Genomic DNA, 15,087 nt, shown 5'->3' on the forward strand with positions numbered 1-15,087 from the left:
GCTGAAATTCTCTATAATCAGTGACTTGAGCTGAGGAACAGAATTTTACCAGTTACTCCCCCACCCTCACCTGGTTCAGTGACATTTTTCAGAGTGAATGTAATGATTTGTTGCAGCTGCCTCGAGTCATGGTAGCTTAACTCATGTGTGCAGAGATCTTTGAGATCTTTGGAAACCTGTGCATGAAGCTTGGACAGTTCAGTGCTGAGGCGTAAAACCAGGAAGAATGTTTCTTCAGAGAGAAGAAACAGTGAAAACTTGTGAATGTAGAAATGGCTTTTCCCATTCCCCAAAACTGGATCTTTTGTTTTCACTGACTTACTTGAGATTTGCAGAGTTTTCTGATAATGCACAATGATTTGTCCCTTCTCGTTTACCTTCTCAGGTGTAAAGAATATAACGGTGACACGAATGGGTTTGTGACAGCATTTTTTTTTCCATACTGACCATTGTGATCAGGTTTATACTGTCATCAGCCAGCTCTCCCAAGACTCCAGAAACTGTTTAAATATAACTGTGCAGGAACAGCCCAGAAGTTATAAGTGATGCTTATGTAATCTTATATTTTGTTTAAAAAAAAACAAACCAACCAACCAAACCAAAAACCCCAAAACCCCACATCACCTTTGAAAGCTGTTATGTTATTTCTTTCAGGGAGAATATGTCAAATACATCTAGAGTTTTCATTAACTTTCTATCATTTCAGAAACCATTTCCATAACAGTCCCAAATGAATTCCTGCATCTTATTTAAACAAAAATAAACTTTGAAAAGCATATCTCATCATTAGCAAACAAATTGAAATGTTTTAGATAAATCTTTTCACACTGACTGTCTAAAAACACATATCCAATTGAATATTTACATACCATTACAACGAAAACACTTTAAATTTCTAATTTGTCCTTTTTCTGTTTGAATGTAGAGACACATATTTTAATTTTAATATTGTTTTTAAATTCAGAAAAATGCCTGAAGAACTGGAAACTGCCTGAGCTGGTGACTGCAATCTACTTGCTTGCTGGGTATAGAAACTTCTGTTCTTTCATGAGAGTAAGCTCTTGGACCAAAGCCTCTTAGCTGTCTAAAGATGAGTGGGACATGCTGAAGCTTTGTGCTTTCTACAGCTAAAAAAAGAGCTGAAAGCACTGCAAGTTAGCTAGTTTACATAGCCCTTGATCAGGATTAGGTGCCGTTTCCCCATTTGCATCTCAAGATCATGGGGTTATCACTTGTTATCTGTGAGCAAATGCAAACATTGTGGAAAGGGAAGTGATATGATAAAACCAGGTCATATGAATAAATTGGAAACCAGTTATTAGGTTACAGCCAAAATGTGAATGGTATTCTTTACTTAGAAGGATATATTAGCTTTTGCCGTACTGATGGTCTTTTCAACTTTAAAAAAAAAAAAAGAAAGCCTCTTTACAGTATTGTAGTTGTGGAAAAACTGCCTGTTTAGGGATAATTCTTAGAGTTCTCAAAAATCTGTGCTAGACCTCCAGCCATTGTTGGTATCAATTTTAGACAGGACTTCCAGATACATGAAAAGGCTTTTGTTGCAGCAAACATCTGGCCAAGAAGTTAAACAACTGTATTTGTCATTTGCCATGTCACCAGTATAACCACAATTTGACAAGGAAGGAGACAAAGGAAGTCAAGTACTTCAAGAAAGAAGTTACGAGATGTGAAAAAGAAGACTAGGGAGGGAAGATAAGACATTTGGGATATAGGATGAAAGAAGAAGAAGGAAAATAAAACCGATTTAGAAAAGAAGGAAGATTGGGAGATGTCTTTTTCAGCACCCCTTTACATGTGAGGAAAACGTGAGGAAAAGAGACAAAGAGCTCAGATGTTTTTTGGGAGAAAAACTGAGAGCCTGGAAGCTTGGAAGCTACTGGTTGACAATTTCTCTTATAGCAGAGCTGTGCTTTTTCCCTAAAACCTGAGACTCATAATGCCTCAGCCTAGTCTAGTGTTACTTCTTTTGGGAACCGGCAGGACAGCAACAGCTGATAGTGAGTGTTTAATATTTGTAATGCTGTCTAAAGTGCTGTGATTAATATATAATCCAACATTTGAGCCCTGTCCAAGCACAAAGAAACTGTGCGGATGTGAAAATAACACCCATGAGCTTTCTTCAGATCATGCATTACTATATTCTGTGCACTGTTTCATGCTGATGTGGAGTTGCCTTTTAGAAGGAATTCCAGAAGGAATATGGTAATATGCCACAACCATGAATTTCTTTACAGTTTTGTTGGAAACTACATGAAGATGCAATGTCAGCTGGCAAATCAACTCTGCAGTGTTCTCAGGCTTAACCTTTATCCTGTAAAGCACGTGCTTCTCCCTGTGCTTAGTTTTACCAGCTGATGTTTCATACTGGCTGATATAAGGTCCATGGTCCATAAATTTTCAGTGGCATGCTAACTTGTTGGGTTTTCAGAAATGCTATGGCACTTTTAGTACTTTCAGGTGCTGAATCATGGCTCAGAAGTACTACAAGCTCAAAAGCAAAGTTTTGCTACTTGCCAGCCTCCACTGAACATCATGCAATGAAAAAGCCCTCATTTAATATGAATTCAGGATAAAAGGGTGCCCATGCAGAAGAAGAAAAGTCAACATTGACTGGTTATAGAAACAACATTTAAAGAAGTTTTAAGTACAATCACAATACTGGTTAACTATGAAATATACGACATTTTTACTCTCATAAATGGCTTTGTAAATTCAACTTATACATGACACATACAGAACTGAATACTTAATCTTGACATTATGGATCAAATTTAGATTTAAATTCAGATTGCAGAATATCAGAAAGCCAACTCACAGGAATGTTTTCACTAAAGAACAGGATAACTTTTCAGATAAACATTTTTCAGGTTTTTTTTTTTATTTGTATTTTTTTTCTTTATGCAAGTAATCTAAGAATGAATCACTTACTACATAGATAGATCAGGTTACTTTGGTCCCAGACTGATTCCTGTTAACAAAGCGACAGTGAAAACAACAGCACTGTTTTGATATGGCCATGGCTGCATTAGCGACAAAATTTAGCTGTTCCTTCCTCTGGACTATGAAGTCAGCAAAGGAGTCATACCCAGATACTGAGGGAGACCTTATGTGTTCCTATTGAAAAATGAAGGGAAAAGAAAAGGATAAAAGGAAAACTGTGTGAATTTCCCTAAGTCGCTTTCTACTTTAACAGTATCTAGAACAGCACAAAAAGAGATTAACTTTGAGAGCCGAATTTCAGTGACAGAAAGATGAGAAAGGACTTGATAGCTCTTGTATCAATTCCCTCTACCCACAATATTGCTTTTTTGGCTCAACCTTGGCATGATATTTTTATTTCAATGCATAATCTAGTTAAGAAAAAAAAAGTTGTTATGGATCATGCATTCGCTGTCCATATCTGCACACCATCTTGTCAGTATCCCACAGTGGTAGGGTTGTTCTTTATGTCAGTAGCACATAATTGAGTGATATGTACTCTTGTTTCAGTATGTTGTTTTCCAATTCAATGCATGTGTAGTACACAAAAGGAACACATTGCATACGCATAAGACACCGGTTAAAGGAAGGGACACCAGACTGAATAAAAGATATTATGAAATTAAGGTTTCCATGAAACTGGTTGCAGCTAGAGAAAAATGAACTTTTAGCCATAATCAATGCTTCAAGCTATTCAGGAAATAATCCAAGAGAAATTAAATGAGAATAAGATACATGAAAGCTTCTAGGTTTTCAATAGTAACAGCTGTGCCTAGAGAACCTGGGCAAGGGGGGTTGTTATTCAAATATGTCTGTTTTAAATAGTATTTTCAAGCTTACGTCTAAGTCCATTAAAGCAAAGGAAAAAGCCAGGACAAGCATGCAGGACGCAGTCTGATAATCAAACACCATGTAATTAGAGTAAGAATTGAATGCCAAAAATGCATTGTGATTCCATGAAATGTACCCTTAAGGATTCGTGAAAGAGAATAGATATTCTAGGACCTGTGCCCATTTATCCAGTTCTGTTCCACATGAAAGAAATTATATTAAATCAACTGAATATCTGGAAAGAATTAAATCATCGTCTCTCATTGGCAAGCCTAAAGGAAAAAATCGCAAGAAAGCAGTTTAATATAATAAAAGTTCTCATGTTTCATGGAGTAAAAGGGAAAAAAATAACTGCCAAAAGGAAAGGTTTTGTTGCTTTTGGTTATTCTTCTTCTCAGACATTATATTATGGAGTTCTCCTCTGCTCCCTTTCATTATCTTTATTCAACAGTCTAAAGTTGCAGACATAGTACCCAGAGTTATTTAAATGAAACCATTTCAAACTCTATCATAGAAAATTCTACAGGAACTAATTTTTTTTCTAGCAGCTGATACGGTGACAGTCATTGGCACTATGCAATAGCAACCAAAAGAGACCAGTCCCCTCAGCAGGATTCTTTTTAATGATAGAAATGTGTGGCCTTTTTACTGCCCTTGAGTTCTTTTTAAAGTAGCATGTGGGCAAGAATCTGCCTTTATTAATGGTGTTTCAGAGGTGTAAATGAAAGCAAGAACTTTCTCCAGCAGACTAAGCTCACTATGGGCTCCAAATGATTTATCTCAGATATGGCTTTAGTTTGGTAATGGAGTTTTACAAGTCACACTGCACTATTGTTAATGTATATTTAGTTTTGGCATATCATGCTTATGTATTATCATTATAACACCATAAAAGGTTCAGGGCTCAACTTTCATAAACACAAAAATCTGGTGATTGTCACTAGGTGAGGATGTGTCCCTCAGACTTTACTAAGTAGAAGACATAATCATCAAAATACTAGAGATTGCAAATGAGATGCACACTTCCATGTCTGTATAAAAGAGAGAAGCTGAAATTTCTGTTCTCTTTCCAGAAAATGATCATGTGAGCAACTGGTGATTTAGTGCCTTATTTATGGTTTTTGAAGCAACACCCATTCCTAGGTGTCCTCAGGTAATTCTACAGTAGATCTTAGCTCTAACCTTACTCTCTCCCATGCCCTGCTGATCTCCTATTGCTCATTTTCCTTAGGCTACTGAATTTATTCACACTACTTGATCTTTAACCTCTGTGATGAGGATTCCCTAATCTCCTGCTGAAAGCTGTGTTATAGAAACTAGAATTTAGAATGAAAAAAAGCATGGAGCCGGATCTTTTTCTTCTGTATTTCTTCACAGTGCTAATTTTGTGTCTTGCTGTTATTAATTTCTCCTCACCTCTTCTTTTGAACCCTCCTTCTTTCTGCTGTTGTCTGAATTTTGTCACTACATACTATACTGTTTCCTATGCCTGAACTATTATTCCTATGCATGGCTTTTGTCAGTTGCTCCAAAACCTATTGCTCTTACAGTTAGAAAACTTTTGAGTTCCCACCTCAATTTATATGTGGCTGGTGTAGGCCCTTTTGCCATGGTGCCAGCAGATTTTCCTTTTTCTGGTTACTTGCAGTGGACCAACTGACTACCAAAAGGAATCAGCAAAATAACTGTGGGCATCTGGGCAAACAGCACTATAATCACCACATTGCTCATCAAAGGACAGAAACAGAAAGCACCATTGGTACAATGAAACTTAACACTGTTTCCCTTATGCTTGGATGGAGAATTTTGCTCTGCACCAGAGCTGGAGTAATTCCCTCAGTCTAAAGCTGGATGAATCTGGATTATTCTGACTTTCCTGATTTCAGGAGACTTGTAAAATGAAAATGTTCATCGGCACAGATTTGTGTGAAAACAAGATATGAGGAATCTTGAAATAGCCCTGAGACACACTACATGTGCAGTTACTTTGAACCTTAAAACTTTCCTTTTCCCTTCTATGTCTTATCCAGTCCTTGAGTATTTTCCCAACAGCTGCTTAGAGCCAGTGCTTAAGGTTTGGTTTGTCTCCTTTGGGCAATATACACCAGTGAAATTTCACTGGACAAAGAATTTTACCTGTATTTTAGCTGTATTTGCTGTGCTAGATAAAAGGCCTTTCATCAGCTAACTCTGATCCTGTTTCTGTTCATGGCAATGCAGAGATGACAGAGCTCACAGAGCAGAGACCACATGGTAACTTGTTGCAGATGGTGAGCTGAGCTAATGCTGATTGTAGTTTAATTTTAAGCAGTGAGAGTCAATAACACATTGTGAAGGCAATGAAGAAAAAACAAACAAAACCCCCCAAAAGGCAGTCTCGCAAATTAGACTTTTTGAGGCCATTTGATTGCACTACCTTGAGATCCTGTGATCTATCAGTATCTGTCTGTGTGTCTTCTGTATGTGTATGTGCATAAATTAGCAAAAACACTTTTGGGAAATACCACGTATATTTCAAACAGAAACTGAAAAGTGTCTTAATACTTCAGTTCAACCACAAATAATCAAAGTACCAAGTTATGTATTTTTCTTGGGTACTTGCCTTTATAAATCTAACCAATTTCTGACCTGTAAAATGGTAGAGAGAAATTTACATGTTGCTCTTCAACCTGTGAAGAGTTATTCAACCCATTTACTGTCATGCTAATAGTAATCTGCAGTTTTGCTGAACTGGGTCGATATTTCATATAAGTTAATATTTTTTAAAATATGTTTTTCAAATATTTAAATTATAGAAATGGAGTTCTGGCTAATGTTGTATTTCATTCTTCTTTACAGCCACAGTATTTTGTAGATCATAGATAAAACACTATGGTAATTCTAACAGCTAAAGAAAATTAATATTCTTTCTTAAAGCCTGTGAGAAAAATCTAGAGCCTCACATTCTTTGTGAAATACTGTCTCAAGGGATATGTTCCCAAGTCTACTCAGAAAAAAAAACAACAGTTTAAAGCAGAAATTAAAATCAAATAAACAGAAATATTGGCTGAAGGGTGGTGTGTCTCTCATTTACAGTGCCAGAGGTCCTGGAGTCAGGCTGCGGTTAGCCATTGCACAGACCAGCTATGCCTGTCTCATTCTGTGTGACTGGCTCAGAGCTCTGCCCCATGCTCCCCGGCCACATCATCCACCTCCCACACTCACTACTGACTGCCACAGTTCCTCCTGTGCCTCTCAGCTGTGCTGGAAGCCTGGTGACTGCTGAGAAACTGGAACCATGAGTCCAAAAGACTGGAGAGCCTGAAATACTGTAGTAGACTTTGGGTTGGATCATTTAACAGGGCGCATACTTTTTCAGAAGCTCTCCTGGGAAATATATCTTTGGTTTTAGCCTGGTCGCTCACTCATCAGATGACCTAGTGCTGATGTAGATATAGCAATTTTATCACCCAGGCTACATACATGTACCTGTGCAGCAGACAATAGTCTTTCTATCACATGAAATAATCTGTGAATTCTGTCTTTTGCTAGGAGGAGCTGTAAGGAGGGTTACTAAGGCTGGCACATCTTCTCCCCTCCCCCTTGCTCCCTCTCTGATGCCACAAGTCGTCCTGTAGGACATGGTGGTGAAGATGCTCCTCTTCTCTACAGTTTGTCTAAAACTGTTGGTACTATTCCTGCGACCGTGGAGCAAGCTTGGATGATGGCCTTTTTCTTTTTTCTTTTTTTTTTTATAATATAAAATATTTCAAAATAAGAAACTGGTGGTTAACAGAAAATAAAAACTGGAGACTGTAATGAGGGGGAGGGGAAGAAAAACACTATGAAAACATGCAATTTCAAAAGGTCATTTCCATGTTATTAGAGTAATGGTAAGAGAGTGTAGTGTAGACAGTCAGCTGGACTGGCAATAGCAATCCTGGTGAAGTTCAGCTCAACTCTGGATATACCGATAAATCTATTTTGCTACAATCACTCTCAACTATCATATGCAGCTATAATCTACAGTGCACATGCTTAAATTAATTAGAAAAATAATCTGCTTTACAGACTTGTATATTTTGAGAACCTTAGATTTACAATTTTCATATTTTATAAATGCATTTCAATAATATACACACTTTGTTCCTTGTTTTTACAATGGGATAAAAATTATTTTTATTAGAATTTAAAATAACTTTTAAGACAAAGGACTTTTTTTTTTATTTTGTTTGAAGACAGTAAAACTGTAAAAACAGTTGAAGAAAAAAGAGAGTTATTTTATTGTTTGTACAGCAGCTTTATAATGAGCATTTTTCTAGCTTTTTTCTTTCTTCCAGAAGAAGAAGACACTCTTATATTCAATCCATGATTCCACAATAGATTAAGAGAATGAATATATTTTCCAAATGCCAGGCCAGAGCAATGTAGGTTAATGTCAGTGGAGCTTTCCTTGAGATCAGCGCCATCAGAGATGTTAACATGGCTACTGTTAGAAAGAGACAATCAAAAGGAGACAGTGCATAAGTGACATTGATGGATGCAACTGATCATATGATAACATGAATGCCAACTGACACACTGGTGTCTGAGCGAAGTGTGGTAATCAGTGGTTTATACCCTGCACTAATAACTCCCAGATTATGTTCTAGAGGTTTCAGTAATTATAATTTATATGGATCACTGTAGGTGAGAATTACTTGCTAATGAGTTGCACTGATGTTGTAAAATTTAAGATTTTATAAGCAATTAATATTAAATCATTTTACAACAAATTCAGTGAAAGCAGAAGTAATTTTTATGTTGCAACTATAGGATTACATGATGGCATTCAAATGCAAGCAATTGTTATCCTCTTTACAAGCATTTTTTGAATATTTTGGAAGAATAATTATTAATTAATACAATTATAAACTCATTATATTACATAAAATATTTCACAGTCTCTATTCATGAAATAAGTATAGGTAACGGTCTTCACAATTTCTTTTGAAAATATGGGTATGTCAACATACAATACACAATACAAAGCTTGTGCTTTTGTGGATTCCAAATCCTTGTCTTATTGAACCTTGTTTCTGGTTTATTTTTCCATCCCAAGCAAAACATCATACATCTTTTAGCGATAAATATGATAACCTGGCTCTGAACCGTACTTGTTTAGTTAAGCAAAATACAAGCTGAAGTTTTCCATCTCTGGGGCCAGCAACTATATTTTTCTGAAAGGGCCTAACACCACCAGTCAGCAGCCTGGGCTGGAACAGCAGACAATAGCTCTGGATGTTAATAAAAAACATTCTGCAATGCCACATGCTTGCACACTCAGCAGTGCTATCTTATGGTCAGCTATGATTAAAGAAAGAACAGAAATCTCTTTCCCAGCTCCTCAAAACTGATGCAAATTATACCTCTTAAACAGCAAACTGTAAATCTGGTTTTAGAGGAATGGCAGTCTGTCTAATGTGAGTAGAATACAACCCGAGCATGGGAATCTGAGTCTGTCAGTCCTGTTTTTGACTTCAGTGTGAATTCCTGATACTGCTTTCATCAACAAGCAGGATAACCTGCATATATATGTGTGTGTGTGAACATAGCTGATAGACCAATGAAACACAAAATGCACTTTGTTGTCATTCAATTAATCTCAAAAGTATGAAAGGATTCGAAACAAAGTAGAAAAAACCTGACCTGTTATTCTCCAGGAAAATCTTTAGAAAATACATCTCTCTATCTCTCTTATACCAGTTTACATGGAACAAGAAAAAAAATTTTCTATCTTAAGGACCTACCTCTATTTAGCTTATATTTCAGTATTACCTGCCAATTATGTCCAAACCAAAATTACTAAACATCCTGAGAAAAACATATTCTCTTAAAACTTTTGAATCAAATAAAAAGAAAAAGTAAAAGGAGTATAATTGATTATAAAAGCTGTTTAAGACCTGTTTTATCAGCGTTTGGATAGTCAGAGCTCTCTAATTTTCTAACTGCTTTACTAACTTAACTATATGGTTTATTCGTATATAATATATAGTAATAATCTGACAAGCTTTTCATCTGCTTGAAAATTTATAACGTGCAGAAAGAGTGAACAGCATGCTGTGATGGATTTTACTTGTATGCTGATTATATAAACAAATGTTAGAGATGTAAAATTGGAAGTATATTTAAGGAGAATCTTTGAATTTCACAGGACAGTCATGCCAGAAAACCTGAGTAAAGATGATTAGAAGTAATAGCTTTTCGATCATGCTCATAGTTTGCAATAAAGTTTAATAATTTCAGAAACAAAGCAGACATTACAGGTTCTAATCATCCTTTCCAAATGAAAAGATGGAGCCATCTATTCATGTTGCTGTATCTATGGATTTGTTGTTCAATTTTATTGGAAATGTGCATTGTCCCTGTTAATACTTTATTCTTAACAACTAAGAAATTCAAAGTGTATGGGATGCAATGGTGACTAAGAGTCTAAATAGATATGGGGTTTATGTATGCAACAGAACAATATCCTGGGTGCACATTTAGAAAAGTATCAGAGTTTGGTGGACCAGACTGCATGAAAATATTCTGAGATGTCACTGTTAGTAATCAATATTAAACAGATTTTGCATATGTCTGACAATTTTACACATGCAAGTTATTTTTTTCTGGATGATTAAACAAACCAACCAAACCAAAACAAACCCAACCAAACCAAAACAAAAAATAGACACCTGGACAGGCAGTACAAAAATTGAAATTTGAATTACAGGAAAAAAGTCTTATACTAAAAGATTTGACATTTTAATGTGCCTAATCAACCATAGAATAAGAGGTGACAATAAAAGTAACTTTAAAAACAAAAGAATAACAGCTTTTAAGGGTGTGTGAATTGAAAGAATTCATCATGCAGAACTGAAAATCAGGCAACTGAAGTGTGAAATAAGGCTCTCGAGCTATTCATATGTGATTGATTTTTTTAGTTATTTCTGTGACTCACTAAAAAGCTTTTTCTCTTCCTTGCATTCACTGTTTATGCAGAAATAACTAAACCTAAACAAGACTTTATTAGTAAAAACGATTGTAGCTATCTCACACTTTCTGTTTAACTCTCTTTTTTCTCCTGTTTATAGAGATTTGAACAGTTGGAACACTCTAAATCCTTCTTTTGTATTTTGTTTAACTTTGATGAGCAAAATGGAAATGCTAATCCCTTCTGCAGACACATGATTTCCTTCCTTTTTCCTTCTCTGTAAGATATTTGTTTTTCTGTTCTCTAGACTTTGTTCCCTCGTCCCAGTGAGGTTCATATGCTGTGCTCCTTTTCCCAGGATCCTAGGGAGAACAAGGTTCCACAATCCAGCAATTCATGAAATGCAAATGATACTGAGACAGGCAAGGGCTGTATCAAAACAGCTTCCTACCTCTCTGTAGTTTCATGTGCCTTTAGAACAAACAAACAAACAAACAAACAGAAAGAGTCAGGGTGTTCAGAATCTCAGAAGAAAAGACTAAATATTGGCCTGAATTTTAGCTCTGAAATTGAGTGTAACTAACACAATTATTCCAGGATTTTACATTATGGTTTGTCTTTGTTCAATGTAATTCTGACTGCATATTTAAAATTGGAAAAATAAATAATAAGTAATGATTCTGTAAACAGTAACATCACAAGAACAAGCTTTGGACATAAAGCAACTCTTGTACAGTATATAACATTTCTGAAAATGTTGGAAGATTCCATTATTAAAGGCCTGAGGGAAATAGCATGTCCAAGAAGATGGATCCAGGTGCAAAAAGGGAAAGCTTTTTGCCACAAACCTTAGTAAAGTTCTTCATGAACATTCATAGAGACTATGTAGCCCAAGCAGCTGCACTTTCTGTCACCGGTATTGCAACTCTTATGTATTTCCTCTCCCTTAGGTAGGCTGGTTCCTTGCCCAGGAGAAGGCAATCTTTCATTTTGCTACTGATGTTTTACAGGAAAATACATCAACATCTTCATTTATTCTTCTCACTCTACAGTTTCAGGCCAGGAGCATCTTTTAGCCAGGTGCCACATAAAAGCAACCAAACGAATGACTCATTTTGGGACTCCCCTGTCCCTCCTTCCAAAGCTGGATATTATCTAGCCCTCCTTGTTAAAAAACACTAGGTCTTTCCAGAGCTGATGCAGATGACTAAAGATCTGTAATTTTGTTCAGGTTGGCAGAGTAAGAAGGCGCCAATTGGAAAACTTGGTACCATATATAAACTCATTCGGAGGGACAGACAGGATTTTTCATTTAATGGCAAAGCTAGTATTTTTGACATTCATTCTTTCTTATCACAAGTTCCTGGAGGTGAACCTGTGAGGCCCAAAAGAAATCAAAGAAAAGAAAAATTATATTTATATCAAGAGGCTGCTGACAGTCTGAATCAAAGGCTTGATGCTTTATAATCAAGGTTTGGAAAAACAAGAATAGGACAACCCTGAAGTTTTGGCACTGAGTTCAAGGACACAGTTAGGAGTCATTGCACCTCCAAGAACTGGGAGAACTGAAAATGGAAACAAAGGCTTCTTGAAAACAAGGGAATAATTAATTTGTTTAGCACTGCCAGCAATTATACAATGGGAATGCATTTTAGCTAGGAATGTGTTAGGCAACGGCCACAGCTGGATATGCTTTCAGCTGAAGTCATGTTCCAAATACCACTGAATGCGATGGAACTCTCCATTAACTTTCATGAGCTTTTAATCAAGCTCAAGTTTAGTGAGTCAGACAGCAAGATTTAGAGACAACTGCGGAAGTTTTCAAGGCAGTAACCGCACGGCCAAAGGATCTGGAGAAAACCCAAGTGTCAGTGAGGGGACTAATTAGAGGACATGAAAACCTCACTCCCTAGCATCCTTTAATCAGACTCAGGAATTTCGTTATCTTCTGTGATAACAGGATTCAGAAAGCACAAGGCAGTGATCTAAATCAGTCCCTAGCTCAAGTGCAGATTTTCTGTGAGCTTTTTTAAATGCTTGTCTTTCTTCTCAGCAACACCACAGGGCTATAACTAGTCTTTCTTTTCTTTTTAATGACATAATATTCTCAAACTGCTTAAATGTTGAGTTTCTTGGATTTCTAGCTAGCATGCTAGTTGCTAGCATCAGGACTTTCAACATCCAATTTCAAACAAAATGTCAGACATTAATTTCAGCATCAACTAAGGCATATCCCCTACGGATATACCACTCAATCTCCAAGTTTTGATTTTTAAAGCATAAATTGGGACAAGCAAAGCCATTTTCTTTGTTTAACCCTTACTGGCAAAATCTGTATGCCTCATGAAACGTCATGCTCCAAAGCTTGTAGAATGCTTTGTATAAAATATATCTTTTTTCAGATAAGTTTCCACATCTCCAATAAAAACATAGAACAATTTTAATGTTTGCAAGCTAATATTTGCCCTCAATTAATTTTACTTGCTTAGTGTTTCTGGAAAAAAAGACTAGTGAAACATATTGTAATCTGACAAAAACACAGTAAGCTACTAAAATCAAGATTAAGACCCAGATCCAAAGTGCTTTGAACTTCACTGATCTTAATAAAACAAGAAAAGCAAACCCACAGACTGAAAGGTAGAATAGTTTCAGGTTCTAGGTCACAGTATGCCTACATCAACTTAGCTGTGTAATAGTGAAGAAAAAACATCAGTATAGATACAAAGAATTTGTGGTAGATAAAAAAATTTCCTTCAATAAAGAATACAATTTTCGGTTCTTTTGTACATATGAAATAAACGAATACTGGATCTATCTAGAGAGAATATGTCTTGTAAATATACATATTGGCATTGAGGATTCAGTAGAATAAATCTTAAATGACCAAGCATAGCAGCAAACAAAATAATGAAATTTTAAATAATGCTAATTATTTCAACAGGTGGAGCAGCATAAAAATTACCAGTAACAATAATAAGGTGAAATGATGCATTTTGCTTCAGAAGATGCAGCTATTTTTCTTTGCCAGGAAGCACATTGAAAGCAAATAGGTCACTAACTTCAGGAGTAAACTGATGCCAAAGCTGCTGACCTGAAGTGAAAGAATAACAGGACACAGTACAGTGGTATTCCCATTGTACGTTTTGCCTTGATTCTTCATAGAAGAAGCTGGTTTTACAATGGGAAGGGGCTGTGAATAAGGAAGTTAGAAAGAACTGATTTAATGATGCAAGACCTCTGCTTTTGTAGAAACAAATCATGCTGAACCTTCCTTAGAAAGAAGTCTGTAGTCCAGGAACAGTCATAGTACTGTAAGGCAGTGTAGGTTTGACTCTATTGCCAAAATAGCATGACACCTAGTTTCATTTGATATGTCCAGGAATATCAGACTGAATATCAAACAGAATATCAAACAGAACTGTTGCACTTCTACTGTTTGAACTAGCTTTCTGCCAAACACTTTCAAATGTCTTGGATTCCATAAGCTAGCACTTGAAGTTTGATGTTGGACATTCAAATTATTGAGAGATGGCTTGAAATTCTTAACATGCTTTCAGTACTTAATACAAATTTTGCTTTCTAGGATAGTCTTCTTACTGGAAAAATTTTGATGAAGAAATTATATAAAGCAAAGGGAATCAGGTTTGCTAGGCACATTGGAATCTTCTACATGACTTTTATATTTCTCCATAGATAAGGAATGGGTTCTGCCTTTTCCTAACAGCTAATATAGGACATTGACAGTATTAGGAGGTAAGTTTCATTGAAGAGTTGGAGGAATGATGAAAAAGTTTAGAATAATGGTTATATGTTGTATAAAACACTGCTAAGATAAAAGTAAGCACTGAATTAAGTAGGAACTGATAGTAAAGAAAATGCCATCAATAAGGGAAAGAGCTTGACTTCTGCTGGCATTGTAAAACCTGTTTCTGATGTAACAAAGCATATGATACTACAATGTATGTATATCATTTGCAGAATATTATCGCAACTCATATCTATAAAAGAAGTGGTGTTTCCCCTTCAGAAGGAAAACATACTGGAAACAGTATATCCTATAGTATTGCCTCATTAGTACGTGTAGAAAAGTAAAGGAAAAAAAAGTACATATCTGATGATACCCACAGCAGGTTTAAACTCATTAAGTATTATCACATATGATGAGCCCCAAAATAGAAATGCTGCATACAGGAAAAAAATATTCATTTAAAATCTAATTTCCTTAAGCCTTGATTTTGGGAGCTGGAATACATGAATTTCTAAATTATCAGTACACCCAAAAGATTGTTTACAGAATGTTATTGCTATCATCTGTAAGAGCA

This window comes from Pezoporus flaviventris, unplaced genomic scaffold (genome assembly GCF_033815535.1).
Source record: "Pezoporus flaviventris isolate CSIRO_AGI_PZ_B2104156 unplaced genomic scaffold, CSIRO_AGI_Pfla_v1 ptg000016l, whole genome shotgun sequence".
Taxonomy (NCBI): Eukaryota; Metazoa; Chordata; class Aves; order Psittaciformes; family Psittacidae; genus Pezoporus; species Pezoporus flaviventris.